Raw genomic sequence first — 16,131 nt, forward strand, 5'->3', positions numbered from 1 at the left:
TAAATTGACCATTTAGTCACTTACCCACTTAGTCATTATATCCACAATACTGATGACTATTTATCAAAAATCTCATTGAGCAAACATTCTCCAATAGTCAACCCACAATATTATTGTAATATGTATATTAAGGTACCTGGTCAAAAATACTGTGATATTTTATTTTCTCCATATCGTCCAGTCCTAATTGAAGCTAATAGAACTGCAGAGTCAGGTAAAAACTCTTTGGGTTTGCCATTTTATAAGTTGTTTTTCTAAAATATTGATCACTGCAGCTTTAAAAACAGTTATGGATCTTGACGTAAACTCTTCTTTATCTCGGCAGTGAGTGGAAATGTGGTCGTGTGTGAGAAATCTTATGAAAACAGATTTGTCACTCAGTTCTGACACGGCGTCTAATTGCTTCTTTGTTCTGCCCTTTTCCTACCACACCTGTCAGAAGTATCAGTACACATTAGGTGCAAAGGTCAAGTTTAGCACAGGAAGCGATATACTGTCAGGCCGTCAAGTCTTTTTTCATCGAGCCCTTGACATTCCTTTTGTGTTTGTGTGTGTCTTTGTATGAGTTGCAGGGATAACGTTTCCAGTAGCACATCTGCCTCAGAAAACCTCTTGTGGTTGTATCCAGTTCCCGTCACTGATACCATGAAAGCACCATGAAAGCAATCGCAAAGATAACAAACCCTAAAAGCAGGACAAGGACAGGTAGGAGCCTGCTCGCCATCTTTCCCACAAGTGCAGTTTTTAAACCCCCTTTGGGTGTGCCTTTGGTGTTAACTGATGAAAACCACTGTGATGCAACTGCGTCTTTTTTCATGACAGTACACGGTGGGAGGGTTTAGCTGCGAATGCCTGCAGCTTCGTAAATAAATCATCTAAACTCACTGAAGAGAAAAGCTCCAACAATAAAAGATTTTTCTTCCCCGACGGGTGAGTCACCATTCAAAAGGAGAAAGAGGCCCAGATTCTCTGCCGTCAAGCATTCAGGCATCAATTTCACGAGTGTGAAAAGCCGGCTGACAATAGAGCTAATTGATGAGGATTATCCAGCAGAAAAGGAGGAAGCCTCATGACGTGACTCATCGTGGCCATCTGTGCGAGTGTACTGTATTTTCACAATCGTGCCTTCGAGAGCAGAATAACTTCCTCTTTGGCACAAAGCCCCAAACGAACATCAGCCTACCCCGACTGGCTCTGCCTGAATAATACTTTCACTTGCACCTGTGCTTTAAACTGACTGCAATGTCTGACTAGCTGCTGCTGAGGGAAGGCAAGTACACCCACTGAGTGCGATATATTGAGGGAAATGTGACTCATACCGAACATCAAAACACTTCCCTCAAAATGCTGAGGCCTGAAGTCACACATAAACACACACACACATACACACACACACACACACACACACACACACACAGAAATTCCCAGTGAGTCTACCAGCTAATGACATTTCTCTGTTACCAACTATTCCAGACACAAAAGCACGACAGAGGGCTCTCAGGAACCGTTTTTTAATTATTATAAAGTGTCTCTGCCTCACAATTAAAACTTCACAAGTTTACAATCATCTCAGAGCACAGAGAAGCCAGACATCTTAAATATCAGTGATGCATCAGTCAAGAGGGCAGAGCTGAGCACTGCCTTCTACCAGACAGCGTTAATGAAAGTGGGATTGAGCACGGAGTGTGTGGTCAAGATACGCAGCCAAGCTTAAAACTCAATTTTTGTCTAGGCTAGTTCTTGCTCTTTTCATGCTTTTGACTTTCAGTCTTTCTTGGGGCTATACATTCGATCTCCATCATGACACATTACCGCAAACTGCGGTTAGATCATTTGGCTTGTGGGAGTGATGCACCTCAGTTTCAGAAACATAAGATCATCGGGGCTGTTAGATTTGAGTCTGAAAGGAGCGAGCAGCTGCTAAATATGCCCCGGCTCGGAGTGAGACATGTAGTGACACAGCTGGCGCTCCTCACAAGGGGAAAGTACAGTGATTTTCGGATTCAGTCAAAGCGAAAATGCCCTTTAACTTCAAAGTGACCTTACAGGAAGCTCAAACTGAAACACTGGAGGAGTGTCTCAACACTTATAAACAAAAACACACACTTGAAGCTAATGTGTGTCTGTGAATGAGGGAGAGTGATGAAATAAGAAGCATAAAGCCGCTCTGGCCTTCCCCCACACACACACACAGACACACACACAGCTCCCCTCCCCCCAGCTGGTTCCCTTCTGACTCATGGGGGATTACTTGTCTGATCACTTTGATCTGCTTGCCGGTGCCAAAGCTATTTTCTCCACCCAGCGAGCAGCGTGCAGGCTGCTTTAGCCCACAGGCAGGAGACACACATTCAGGTTAGAGTTTCATCTGCCCACTGACACCCAGACTGCACCTACTAAACCCACGTTGCACAGCTTACAGCGAACACGAGGCGGAGTCAATTCAGAGCCAATTTCAGTTAGGATGGCCAAGAATGGTATCTGGTTATTTGAGGATGTTGCACAACGGTGATGAATAACAGTCACTTCTAACCACAAACAGTTTTCTTCTGATACAACAGGATCTCCCACACATGGTAAGTGCTCTAAAATGAAAGGAAGGTCAAAAAAATGACACACACACACACACACACACACACACACACAGAGCTGCAGTGGAAAATACAGGTTGCACTGCCACTGCCAAATGATTGCAGAGCAAGTGGAATGAATGCAAACCAAGGGTGGAAAGTCTTCTGACACTTTGACAAGTCTCTGTTTGAAGAAGTAAATAAAAGAGTGCAGCAGATGGCGGCGCATGAACCTCTCTTGAAACTCTCACCCTCGCAGCCAAGGCAACAAAAATTTGATGACACTTTTTTTTTTTTTTTTCACGACACATGAAGCAACATTCTACATGTGAATCATGCCGGCCCCTGTTGAGGCAGAGAGCCGTCTCTGCTGCACCTCATCTGGTTCACGATGTTCCTGTTGATGCCTGCTTTGGTGCCAGGTAAAGCACTCCAGCTGGGGAAGAGAGGGCGAGCTGTGCTGTGGTTACGTGACTCAGTTTCTGGGAGAAATAATTGTCTTTCTCCATAATTTCTCTCTGCACTGCCGCCGCCACCCACCCACCCATCCATCCATCCTCCCTCTCGGAGACTCGGAGGAGCCAGCGTTATCAGCGGGTGTCATTTCATGAGAGCCATCATCAAAGGCAGCTGCCTGGTTTCCATGGAAACAGCCCACTTCAGGGGAGGTAGATCGGAGGAGGCATGTGTTAGAATGCTGCGGGTTACCATGGAGACTGGAGCGACAGCTTACATAAGTATTCACTGTGTGCGTCTGTTGCACCAAGGCACATTCCACCATATAATTAATGCTCAGAGTGTTTGCTCGCTGCTGTCGAAAATTACAACAATGTCATTTCAAGTGGCAGGCAGCGGCGCTCATCGGCCGCGCCGCCGCAGTCAAGGTCAGGCTAATTTCCCCGCCAATTAAGCCCAGCTTGTGCATGGAACAGCTGTCAACTGCCATCTCCAAGGTGACACATCAAATTATTGTTTTATACCATCCAAAAGCCACTCATAAATACTTTAGTCCCAGATGTGTTTCATGTTTGCTTTCAAGACTGACAAAAATGTGCACGCTGCTGTGTGTTATACGTTGTGTATGCTATTTGTGATTGCAACTTGTGTTGTTATCGCAATAATCAGAGTTATCGCAAATTACACATTTTCCTCATATCATTCATCCCCGCCTCGAAATGAATCTAATAAAAGCTGGTGCTGAAATATCTCCCCCAAATATTTCCCCCAAAACATGCTCATTTTTTAACCCTTTGACACTTGAGCAAATTGGCTTGATTTATTTCAAAAACATGAGAAGGGAAGAAAATAACCTGAGTTTTGGAGAAATATTTGTTTTTCCCCAGCTTTTTTCCCCCTTAGATTGTTTTCTCTGGCTTTAAAAAGATAGTTTTCTTGTACTAATTTCTTGCAAGCTGGAATTCTCCCTTTCCCCCATGTTTTTGATAGCAACTCCACGAATTTGCTCAGTGTTCAAAGGTTTTAATACTCGGGAAAGGCGTCTGAGAGCAGCACAAGAAAAGTGATTTCGCCCTATGTTTTAAAGGGTTAAACACAGCCTAACTTTACAAATAGTCCTCAATTCAAAATATCCTCATTTTGCAGTGTAAAACCAAATGAATTATGTCTTACTGTGTATGACATTTTGGAATACTGTTATTGTTTATTTTGTTCTTTTTAGTTTGTTTGTTATATGTTGTTGTTTCTCTTCTGATTTACATTTTTGTATTTTATAACCTTTATAACAGTGAATTAGTTACTTTGAGAACATGCTAAGAGTAAAAGGGTAGGTATAATTAGTTTAAGCTTCAGCTTAGGCCTTTTGGGTTAAATGCCTTGTTTTTTTTTTATTTATTCTTTATTGTGCACATTCCTTTTGGAAAATTGTTCACAAGGACCAAAATAACATTACAACAACTACAAAAAAAAAGAAAACACAGAAGAAACACACCATGTATTGGTGCCAAATGCGGAAATAAGATCCCTGAAATGTAATGGAGGAGCAGGCCCATGAAAGGGCTCGGACAGGAAGGGAAATAGGATGTTAAGGTTGAAGTCAATGTGTTTTATTGGCCCCGAGCTATTCTGCCAATAACTAATGGATCCCCTCTGAAGAGAAACACTGCAGTCAAATTGTCTTGAGTGCCCAGACTCCAAATGGAAGCAGACAAATGATGTCCATCTTATCTGAACTGTGCATAATGCATTCTCTCTATCTCTGATTTATGCGCTCATCACATCATATATTCCACCAACTCCACCGAGCTGCAGCCTTTTAAGTCCTGATTGCAATTAGGTGCTGTATGTATGCTTCACTTTCATCTCGGGCGTATAGAGCTAACCAATGTTCTGCTGCAGCTGTCGCGACACGCCAACAAAACAGAAGCTGTATTTTACCAGCGAGGCATCACAACATAAATAAATGAAAACTGAAACCAAGCAATTAATTGGCTCAAGTGAATTAATATTTACGTTGTATATTCAAAATAACGATGTAGGTTTTTGGTAACTTGTGTGGCGTGAAATTAAAGCGCACATATTTCTATTAGTTTTGGTTTCAGGAAGCTGTTATCATCATGACATACTATAATCGCAGCAAAATTATGAATACCGCTAATTAGATCTCTTCGCACTAAATCTCACCTTTAACCCACTTCCTCTGACTCACAAGTGTGGTCACATGAGCATCATCAAATACAACCGAGCATTTGTAATTACATGGAAACAGCATCCATGTGACCGCATGTGAGATCTGCATAAAATCTGCAGGATTTTCATACCTTTCACCCACTTGTGATTTGGCCTTGTAGAAGCCGTGTGTACCACCTCTCCACAAACTAGACTAGCGCCTGGTCGTAACCGAAACCATGTGCTGTGCGTAGCGTACCATGTGGTGCCTTCTCAACTGCCTCTGAGACTGTTGGAAGACGGGGGGGTGGTGGGGGTTAGGAAACCGCAACATGACAAATGTTGTACTAATAACACTGTCACACCAGTGCGAGGCGGGGAAGACTCAGTTAGTGTAGTGCAGTCGATTGACACATAAACATCTATAAAAGGACTTCCTCTTTATGCTGAGACTATGATAAAGTAACCTGGGTTGCTATTTGCTTTATGGTAATAGCGAGACATTAATGATTGTTACTGTTCTGATTCAGGTTGTTATGAGGTTGGTGGTTGGAGACCATCAAGTGCTGGAGCTTGTTTGTGTGTCTTATTATGACTTCCAGCTGGCTTTTTTCACCACAACCACATACAGGATGTTCAGTGGATTGAGTTAGAATCAAAGATATTTTTTGACATATGTCCACAAACTCTGCCATGACTAATAATACTGATTTAATATTAAAGGGGGCCTATTTTCTTTGTTTTCTGTCATATAAATAATGTTACACTGTCATTTGTTTATAGGCCAGTAAATGTTGCAAAAGTTTCAAATAAATGTATGTAAAAGTAATAACTGAGCAAAAACCTCAGGCTTCACACCTTTCTGAATACTCCATTAACGTGTTTTACTACTTTTGTGACAAGCTGACACCAAATCACAACGTATTTCTTTATATGGTCATCTACTCCAGGCACACTACTGCAAGTGTTAACATTACATACACTGCGACATGCAGCTACAAGCTAATCTCAGGAAATATGTCATTTTGGTTGCTGATGTTGTTAATTTCTACTCCATTTTGGATTATGTTCCTGCTGGAAAATATCCAGTTGTGAAGATGATGGTTTCCAAGCTTTAATTCATATATTTTCATAGATAAAATTGCCACTATTCTCTGTTAAAGTCATTCCCCGGCTGCAATGGAGTGCTACTGCGATAATGTTTTTGTTGGCTAACACAGAAGTTAGTGTTGCCTTGGCTGCCTTGTCGAAGCCTATGGGATTTTTCCATTGGATTTTGGACTACTGCAGACACATTTTGTCTAGCTAAAAAATCTTCACAAATGAACATGATTTTTGAATTATTTTGAATATGAATCCTTAATGCAATCACCAGGAGTAAAAAAGTAATGTTGAGCTACAAAACAAACTGTGTTATGGTTGTGTGACTTCAGTGTTGCCACCACAGCCAGGCTGTAAAGCCATGTTTGACATGATGAAGTCCTGTAGTGTCTTTTAGCCATTAGCAACCATATTTTTTAAGACATGTCAAGACTTCAAAGTTTACAAGTTGGGTATTCATTGACATATTTTATGTTGTAGAAAACCTGACAGTATCTTCATTTTGTGTTAACCACAGACCTCATGTCAGGCATCTGACCAAAAATCCAATGGCTTCAAGATGTGGGAACTGAGAGCGCAAAAAAAGCCAACTTATTTCCAGGTTTTAGGCTCCATTCTTACTGCACTCTATGACGATGCAGAGAATGTAGAAGACCTGGAAACACTGACTCATCAGAGAAAACGGTGCTAAAATTGAGTGTTTCAGAACAAGGGCGAATACAGGTGTTCCAACACAGACAATATAAGCTGAATAAAGTGCTTTTTAACCATTAAAGCATGTAAACATGTTCTAGTAGAAACCCACAATATAACCTGAAAATGATCACAATATGCTCTCTTTAAAAATGATGATGGCTGTTGTTTTCGTGGCATCAGCATATCACAGTAAAGTGTGCAGCCACCTCAGAGGAAAGCTTGAACCTAGGTGACTTGAATAACGATTGCATGCGACTGTAATACCAGGGACAGATGGCAGGAGGGGAATGCCGTCTGACTACGGCAACCCGGAGTGTGACAGGGACATGCTCTACTAGGTGAGAAGAATGCGTTGTGACACTCCTCCAGGGCACCTTGTGAACAGCGTGACAGTGGCATGAAAGCGTCAACATGCCAGTTTTCACAGTGCGCCCCTCTCTGTGCAGGCCTGCCAAGACTACCGACACTTCAGTTCAACTTCCACACCACAGGAGAGACTCGCACTGATGCCGCTGCAAGTGTCGCTGCAACATTTTACCATCAGGATGTGGATTTGTTTTGCCCAGTCTTGGAAAAAAAATGGGAGCAGTGGGATGGGAGATAAGCTCATTAGTCGCCTGAGGTTGTTGTTGTCACTGAGGGCTGTAAATGGCTTTTTATAATTCAATCAACTCCACCTTGGCTGCGCAGTGAGTCACCTCTCTTCCCTCCACACACTGTGTCAGAGCAGCTGTTGCATCAGATCGTGTTGTGATGTTACGCAAAGACCGCAGCAACAATGGCATTTTTATGTTGTGCATCAACAAAACAAAGATGACTGTGTTAGGTTGGCCCAAAACCACCCCACTAGCACAATTCCACAAGTGTGCTCAGTCATTGGTTGCTTTCCAAGCCCAGCCCTGGAGAGTTCACGCCTGCTTGTTTTGGCAGAGAGACAGTATTTTGGCAGACACTGACAAACCGGCTCACCTGAAATCAAACCAGAGAGGCCAACACCCATCTTTTAAATATCTATCTATCTCTGCATATCTGTCAGTTACATAAGTGCACAAAACAATTCCCATCTTTACCAAATAATCACTCCTGTACTGCCTATTTTAAGCAAACAAAATGACTGTCAATGTCATTCACAAAATAATGACACTAGTAATTTCCTTGTCTTTCCTTCCATGGGAGTGGCTCATAAAACAGGCTGTACTCTCTCCCGATGAATTATTACCATTCAGTCTGATGCCCTGCAGGCGGCTTACACATCATAGCGGCCCATATTTTTTGGCAGCAAACATATTAGACTATGAACCTCTGTCATGCCTACTCTGCAACCTCCCTGATACCCTGAAACCACCTCCAGTCATAATCAGAATGTCAGACTGGTGCAGGGAGGGTGAATAATTAATGCTGTGTCTTTGGGTTTGCTTATTTCACTAAGCAAAAAAGAAGTTTCGTGCCCTTGCCGCCTGCGGCCGAATACTGAGCTCGCCTGGCACTGCGTTCAGCTTCTAAAAGGATGATGCCTTGCTCAGAGAGCTTTTTTTCTGCAAAACCATCACATAAGATTCGACACAGGGAAAACAAACTTGTGCAGGAATAAAACTCCGGATGAACTCCTATGGCGCTGCGAACGGGAGGGAGACATCAAAGCAATTTTACGACGTGCGAAAACACTAATAACTATGAGGCTAAATCATGTCATTAGCATGAGAGCTGACGTTTTCTTGTCAGGGGAATACATAGTTTGGTAGGTGGAGGTGGCTGGGGGGCTGAAGGGTGTTGGCAGAGTCCTCCATGCAGTGACACATGTTTATCCAGACACACAGACAGCAGATAGCAGCTCGGAGCTGAGAAGAGCGGGGGTGCCCTGTTGTTTCCATGCTACCAGGAAACTCTGGAGTGTCCTGTGGTCCGTCCTTGTCACAGTGTCCTGCCGTCTATCTGCTGCCACTTTGGAAAAGAAAACACTATTCAAACACACCATCTTAGAGTGGCACGATAAGAGGGGACATTATCCATGACCTCAACCTCCGTGATGATGGAAATGTACCAATTGACTTTTTGTTAAACCCTGTCGCCCCTGGTTACTGTTGCTATGTCAAGCTCTCTGTTTGCACACAGCATAAATGCAGCTTACAATGATAATGGTGGCGCACAAAATCCTAAGCAATTATTTAAAACAATGTGTCTTTGATTTCAGGCAACTGTTCATTTTGCTGGCAGATTTTATGAGATTTAGCTACACAACTAATTAAGCTTATATTAATTCCATTAGTTGGTAAAATGTTTTCATGTTGTTTCCAGCTCACTCTTTTAAAACTATCTTTAAAATCTAGAAAAAGGGGGTCTTTTAGGCCTCAAGGCAGCATGTAATCACTGGCGTGCAGATATGGCAAGCTCTTGTTAATCTTGCGCAAACGCGCATACGTGAACGTAGGTCCCACACTAGGAGCTACAGGCTGCTATCAAGGCTAAAAACATGGCGCCAGTGACATTTTTCAAAACAATTTGGCACTTTGGGTCTCCAGGACACTTTTTTTCGGACTATTTCAGACAAGCAGTATGGAGACATTTTGCGGATTTATTCTGTATTTTTTTAATGTGTGAATCCTGGTCACCATTTGCTTTGATTTTTTGAATTATAAAACCTTCCAGGCTATCAATATGCATGACGGTGAGTAGCCTAGATATTGACAAAATTTCCATTCCTGGGTGAACTATCCCTTTAAATATGCACTTGACTTACATCAAAGTCAATGTGATGTCAAAAGATGGTGGGGGGAGGTGCCCAAATGTGTCACCTCCCCCACCAATGCCAAACATAGACATCTTCAGACCTGAATAGTTCTCACCTTGAGTAGTTATTGTCAGTAAAGAAAATGACATTGTAATTTTGCATTGTCATTGAACACAACAGGGGCAAGACCTGCCCAATCAGAGAGGGTTTGCAGGGCACCCACGTCAAAGACAGTCATGTTACATAATGTTACGGTGTGGATACAAAACGAGCTAAAACAGAACAAGCATTTATTTATACTGTTGGTGAAAACTATGTGCACAAATGGACTTTCTTCTCATAGTGACAGCAGAGGGAGAGGAACAGACAGGCAGCTGCAAGTGATGGAGAGGTGAACAGTGCATGCAATACACCGCATCAACTGTGTCTAAAAATAGGCTGTTCGAGTGAAAGAAAACCTATTTAATATTACAATATACTAACATACAGTTGTGGAAGAAGCACACACATCTTTTATTGAAGTAACAGTAGCAACAGTGTAGATTTCTACACTGTTTTAAGTAAAAGTAATAATACCTTATAATTTATTAGTTGATATACATTTTGGATTAATAATCTGAATCTGTAAAGTAACTAAAACTGAAACATGTATGTAGTGCAATAAATAGTACAATATTTATAAAGCTGAAACATGTATGTAGTGCAATAAATAGTACAATATTTGCCTCTGAAATGAAGAGAAGTAGAAGTAGCCCACAAACTAGCATTAAATGGAAATACTGTGGGATATTATGACAGGCCCTTGGGCTCCTTAGATACCATATTGGCACACACAATTAGGCATATAAGTACCAACCATGCGTTGGATTTTACAGTGGGAATGTGTTACTTCAGTTATTGTATTTGCAGAGTACAAAGGTCAAAGAGAAAGTGATCAGAGACATGGACAATGCTGTGACAGTCCAAGTTCACAAACAACAAGCACCTGAGAGCAGAGGAGCTGCTCATTTCACTGTCATGGTGAAATGAACGTGGACTTTTTCAGGCAATTTTAGTACAACAACCTCACCACAACTTGCACTCATTTTCGACATAGCAGCAAGACCTTATAGTAAATACGAGAGAGGAGAGCTGCAATACTTAGCAACACACAACACCATGTCCCAAAAAACTGTCCAACTACAGCGGCAAACGCACACTTTACTCACAAAAGTACAAAAACATAATAAAACAGGTGCTCGGCAGCAACCTGACTCCCAAAAACATAACCACCTTTTAAACAGGGGCACGGCGGCCCAACAGATACCCCAAATTCCCTTGAAGGAAACAACTGGACTTACCCATTTGAAGGTTTCTGTCTCTGGCTGGTTAAGCCTGCAACCGAAAACACGTAAATATAACAGTTATCTAACGCCAGGGACAGCTAGCATCTACTAGGCTATTAGTTAGCTTACCATAATTATTCATAAGGTGGCTATCAACGCGATAGGGACACTAACTTACTGGTAGCCTACAACAAAGCCTACATAATACACGAATGCCTTGTCTTCAAATTTACACCTAACACGATATCCTAGCATCACAATAGCCAAACGTTGCGAAAAATTATACCAAAGTTATCTAGCCGGCTGCTAACGTTAGCTTACCTGCTCCATGTTTGTTGACACACACTGAGGGCAGCAGGACGGGGTTTGTGCGGCGACTGTTCCTTAAAAAATCCCCAAGAATCGGATTTAGGGAGCTTTGCAACCTCCTCCTGTGCTCGTCTCTCCTGTCTTTTCTTGCAACTGCGTGTATGTTTAGATGGCCTAACCGTTGGCTGGGCTTGCCTAGGTGACTTAGCTGGTTAGCGTTGACAGGTTTTGCGCTTCACCTTGCGCGAGTCTTGTCGTTTTGTCACGTGATTAAATAGGGACTTAAAATTGGACGTCAATACATTATTCAGCATTCATCAGTTTATCTGTATATGGCACGAACACAAAACGAAATGTGAAAATATTCATTGATTAAATAGTTTTCCATGATTTATTCATAGCTGTTTAAATATCCTATAGAATATACCTATAGTTTTGTTATAGTTTGCTGGGTACTTTTTTTTTATTTTTTTTTTCCTTCTAGCAAACCCTTATAGAAATGGGTTTTCATATTTAAGGCTATATATATCAAAACTTACAAAATCATAAAATTGTTAAGATGACTGATAATACTCCATAAAACTCCATATTAAATTCCTATTTTCACCAGCAGCCTGCATGCATCACTAGGTCTCTATATATAATGGGTCCTAATACAGCTGCACTGCCTGCACTGTATACAATATATCTATGCTGCTGGTCATGTTGCAACATCACAAAGGAAAGTAACCTTTGAGAACTGAACTAAAAGACTGAGAGTAAATCTATATGTATCCAGGCAAGAGTTGGCATCTTCACTAGCTGACAATTAATGATGTGGTTCTTAGCCTATAACTTAGCGTTGGTTTACTACTGTTGATAGTTTTTAGCTTTGGAAAGCCACCATAATCTTAATTACAGAGGAAACGAAAAGTGCCATGTATGCTGCTTCAACATGTAAAGAAATGTATAAACTTGACAGACCTGCTGTGACTACTTGCTGAGTTAGGACAATCGCTGATTGGTGAAATGGTCAAATGTGTGCATGTTTTCCCACCTTTTTGACCTCCTGTCTAAAGTGGACATATATCCAGAGAGGATATGTTTCGGAAATCACCTCCATCTCCGCAGCCAATGTTCCAGAGCAACAGCAATCACAGCTTTTTCTCTCTCACGTCAGATGTTAAAGTTAGCCTCTGTAGCCTTATCTGCAAACAGCACCACACCTGACTGTCTTTGGCTGGCCCTATCTCCCTCTCTACATGATCTGCAGCACCTGCTGCCTGTCACAGATAGACTTAGCCTGTACTAAATCCAGCCACGCTGTCCACATTAACGCAAACACACCACAAAGTTCAGCAGCATTATATGCTATGGCAGGCAAATCGATGATAAATCTCTGTTTTCATAATGAAAAATGTTCAGGGAAGTACTTACTGCGGAGCAATAATACCGAGGATGCGTTATTGTATTTTCTCTATTGATCCTGCAGATTTATGCAGCCACACTTGGATTTGTTGTCTGTTGCTGAAAACAAATAAAATGTGTACGGCATAGTGAGTGAGATATTTACACAAGGCCTCTTTAGTTCTCCCCGGGTTTGATATTAGCTCTTAAAATGAAACATAAATTCATGGCACTGTCTTGGTCCATCACAGAGAGAGAGATCCATGTGTTTATCTGTGTTTGCCTTACAGTCACTAGTCAACATGAAAATACAGCCTCAGCATCAATTTGTCAGCTTGTCTGGATGGGTCTTAAAATGGTGTCATTATCACAGCAGGCGCAAATCCCCTCCCAGATTGTCTTAGGGTTGCACTGCCCAGGCCGCCCAGCAACTTCCAAAGCTATAAAGTTATTACAGACATTCAACAGGTTCAGACTACCGCATCAGTCAGAGCTGCTGCCTGTGCTGACCAGGGATCTGTAGCTGTTTCTGTGAGGCTCAACGACTAACATCCAAGGCGGTCACAGTCATACAGAGCGTGTGTGCAGCTGTGGTCATATGATCTGGAGTAGCCGATGCTTTTAACCACGTTGAATAATCAGAATTAGCTCTGCAGTGTTTTTGAGAAGTCAACAAGTAACTGGACAGAAGGTGGTTTAAAGCCAAGTGGGATTTTTACAGCTAGGACTTAACACGAAGGAAAACAAATGTAATAGTAAAATGTTTTTTGGTCTGTTGATTTGTCGCTGAGATAAGAAAATACTGCTCAGCTGCATCCTCCACTAGTGACAGAAAATGTATGGCAGTCCAAGATCTCCTACTAACAGCCACTGAGCGATTGAAAACTAAACAAACTGTGCTCCATTCTGTAATTTCTCTTATTACACAATCAGCTGTGGTGGAGTCAGTTTGGCGTCACATGATGACTGGTCATCTGTCGAAGATGACACCTGCTAAAACTTGCTCAAAACAGAAACTGAATCATCAGGCAAAGTGTTAACGCCTTAAACAAGTTGTTAAGAGTTTGGTTTCATATTTTGATGACTCCTAAAAAATGATAAATCAGTTTTCAGCAGAAATAGAGAAGGAGAGTCTTACGTTTATGCTGGAAAACCTAAATGGTTACAGCCACTATCAGAGCATGACATTATTTAATTAACAGAATAATTCACAATGAACCATGATAAATAATAAACCAACATGATTTAAAGCTGGAGTTAGTAACTTTTATAAAGAAACTTCTTTCATGTTTGCTGAAACTGTCTTTATATTCACACAGGACTAAATGAAACGTGAAAAAAAACTCATCTCTCTACACTATTGCCTTGAGCTTCTATTGGCTTTACTGCATGTGACAGAAAACAACCAATCAGAGCCAAGGAGTCTCAAACGTGGCTGTCAGTCATGTCGATCACTGTTGGTGAGCTGTCAAACTAGCGCACTGCTGATCAAATATGACTCAAGATTCTGATACTCCAACCTGGTCTAACTCCAAACTTGTCAATTATAGATCGCTTTTCCAGTGACCTTCTGCGTCACATACCGAGTCAGAGGGCCACCGTGTGAGATGAACCAGGCTGCAGCACTTTTTGACGCCCAAAAACTGTCATACTATAAAAAGCAACAACGTCTGTGTAGGGTGGGTCAGACGCACACTCCACACTTTCACCTGTTAGACTGCTGTCCCTGTCCCCTGCAAAGACAGAAATCAGTTGAATTATTTTAAAAATATCAGTGTCATATCATGCGTAGCATACTAAACTAGTGAAATAAAGTGACATTACATTAGGTTGGCAAGAAACATACTTATGTAAAGCAAAATCAAGAGTTTTTCTAAACCGAACCACATTTTTTTTATTTTTTTTTATCTAAACCTAATGGAGTAAACCTAAATCCAATATTTGACATTATTTTTTAAAGACTGTATATATCAATAGTAGCTTTGATTTAAAAAATATATATGTTAATCTGAATAAATGTGGCAGCAGTTGAGTCTTACTAGAAATATAACGTGATTTTCATTGGGAAAAAAACATTGATTCAGTATATTTATTTACTCAGCAGCTTCAAAATAGATTTTTAGTAGTATTTTCAAAATAAAAGTTCACTTTTCTGAAACACTTTTGCATTTCACAAACATGATTTTGTAAAATTCTCTAGTGCAGTATACACCTCATTATGTGCATCTTTGACTCACCAAAGCCCGCCTGTGTTTCTGGAGGGCACTGTATGGTTTAACATGTGGGTAGGGGTAGTTTTGGTATGTGTGTGTGTGTGACTGGTTATGTGTGTGAATGAAACAGCATGGGAGAAGAAGAAGAAGAAGAGGGTGGGGGGTGGGGGGCTGAATAACGTGTCAGGCTTTTTAGTTGAGAGACTTCTTGTGTTGATGAATAATTGAGCTGTAGTCAGGCGGAGAGCTGTTTCATGAGCCCCTCTGTCTCCAAGTTAAAATTAGACCCTTCTCTCTATGCAGACAGTCTCTTTGAACTGCTACTGTCTCAGAGCATCACTCAGCTCTCTCCACAGCCCACTTGGGCCTTTCAGAGCAATATGCCTCAGTAGATATGAGGAGAGACATAAACATGCTTGGCGGACAAGGGGAAAATCTGCCTTATACAAGCAACAGAACAGCGTTATCAACATGATGAGGGAAATTTTGTATTATACCGGGCTTTGTTGTATTTGAATTTCTTTTTATTAAAGTGCGTCGGAATGAAAATATGAAAGGGCTTTTTCTTGTGTTGATTGGGGACGCTAATTTGATATTCAAAGCTCCTCTCTGCGGCAGTTTTAATGAAGTTCTGTCTCCCCTCTGTCTACCTGTCATACCAAGATCCCCCAGGCTTTCCTGTCTTCGCCTGGCCTCTGAGTACCAGCAGCCCATCTCAATCTGTCACTCCTGTCAGGCCCACAACGCCACTAAAGAACCCAGAAAGTAGGACACCGAGAACTTGTCGCACACACACTGAGAGGCATGCTTTATGAAATGTAGTGAAAAGTACACATTTTGCGACAGAGGCCTCAGAGTCCGTCAGTGTAATATCTGCTGTTATCTCTGGGCAGCTGGCTTTAAATGGGGCATTCAGTGACTCTTCAAAGCCCCCGTTTCTTCGGGGCAACTCGGGCTGCATTGTTACTGTTTTAATTAGAACTGCTTCTCGCCTGCTCTGTGAGATCCACCCAGCCTCAACATCAAAGCGCTGCTCTGAATAATGATGTACCCCTCCATGCCTCAGGTACAGCCCGAATCTCAGAGCCCCCCCAATCCTCCTCTTCCCCCTCCTCCTCAACTCCCTCCAACCCTCTTTGTACCTCTCTGCTTCCCAATTTACTGCTATTTCTCTGCAC

The 16,131-nt window shown here is 41.8% G+C and overlaps 1 long non-coding RNA gene across 1 annotated transcript in view; it reads right to left on the bottom strand.

Moving 5' to 3' along the window:
- LOC148187718 (uncharacterized) overlaps positions 1-14,700 on the bottom strand; it is a 48,870-nt gene extending 34,170 nt beyond the window's left edge. The window contains exons 1-2 of the long non-coding RNA XR_015778576.1: positions 11,367-14,700; positions 11,061-11,094 (exon numbers count right to left, since the gene is read on the bottom strand). This is a non-coding gene — a long non-coding RNA (uncharacterized LOC148187718). The remainder of the gene's footprint in view (positions 1-11,060; positions 11,095-11,366) is intronic.
- Positions 14,701-16,131: the final 1,431 nt, after the last annotated feature.

The sequence above is a fragment of the Plectropomus leopardus genome, chromosome 13 (assembly GCF_026936395.1).
Source record: "Plectropomus leopardus strain MGB_pleo_1.0 chromosome 13, ASM2693639v1, whole genome shotgun sequence".
Lineage (NCBI taxonomy): Eukaryota > Metazoa > Chordata > Actinopteri > Perciformes > Serranidae > Plectropomus > Plectropomus leopardus.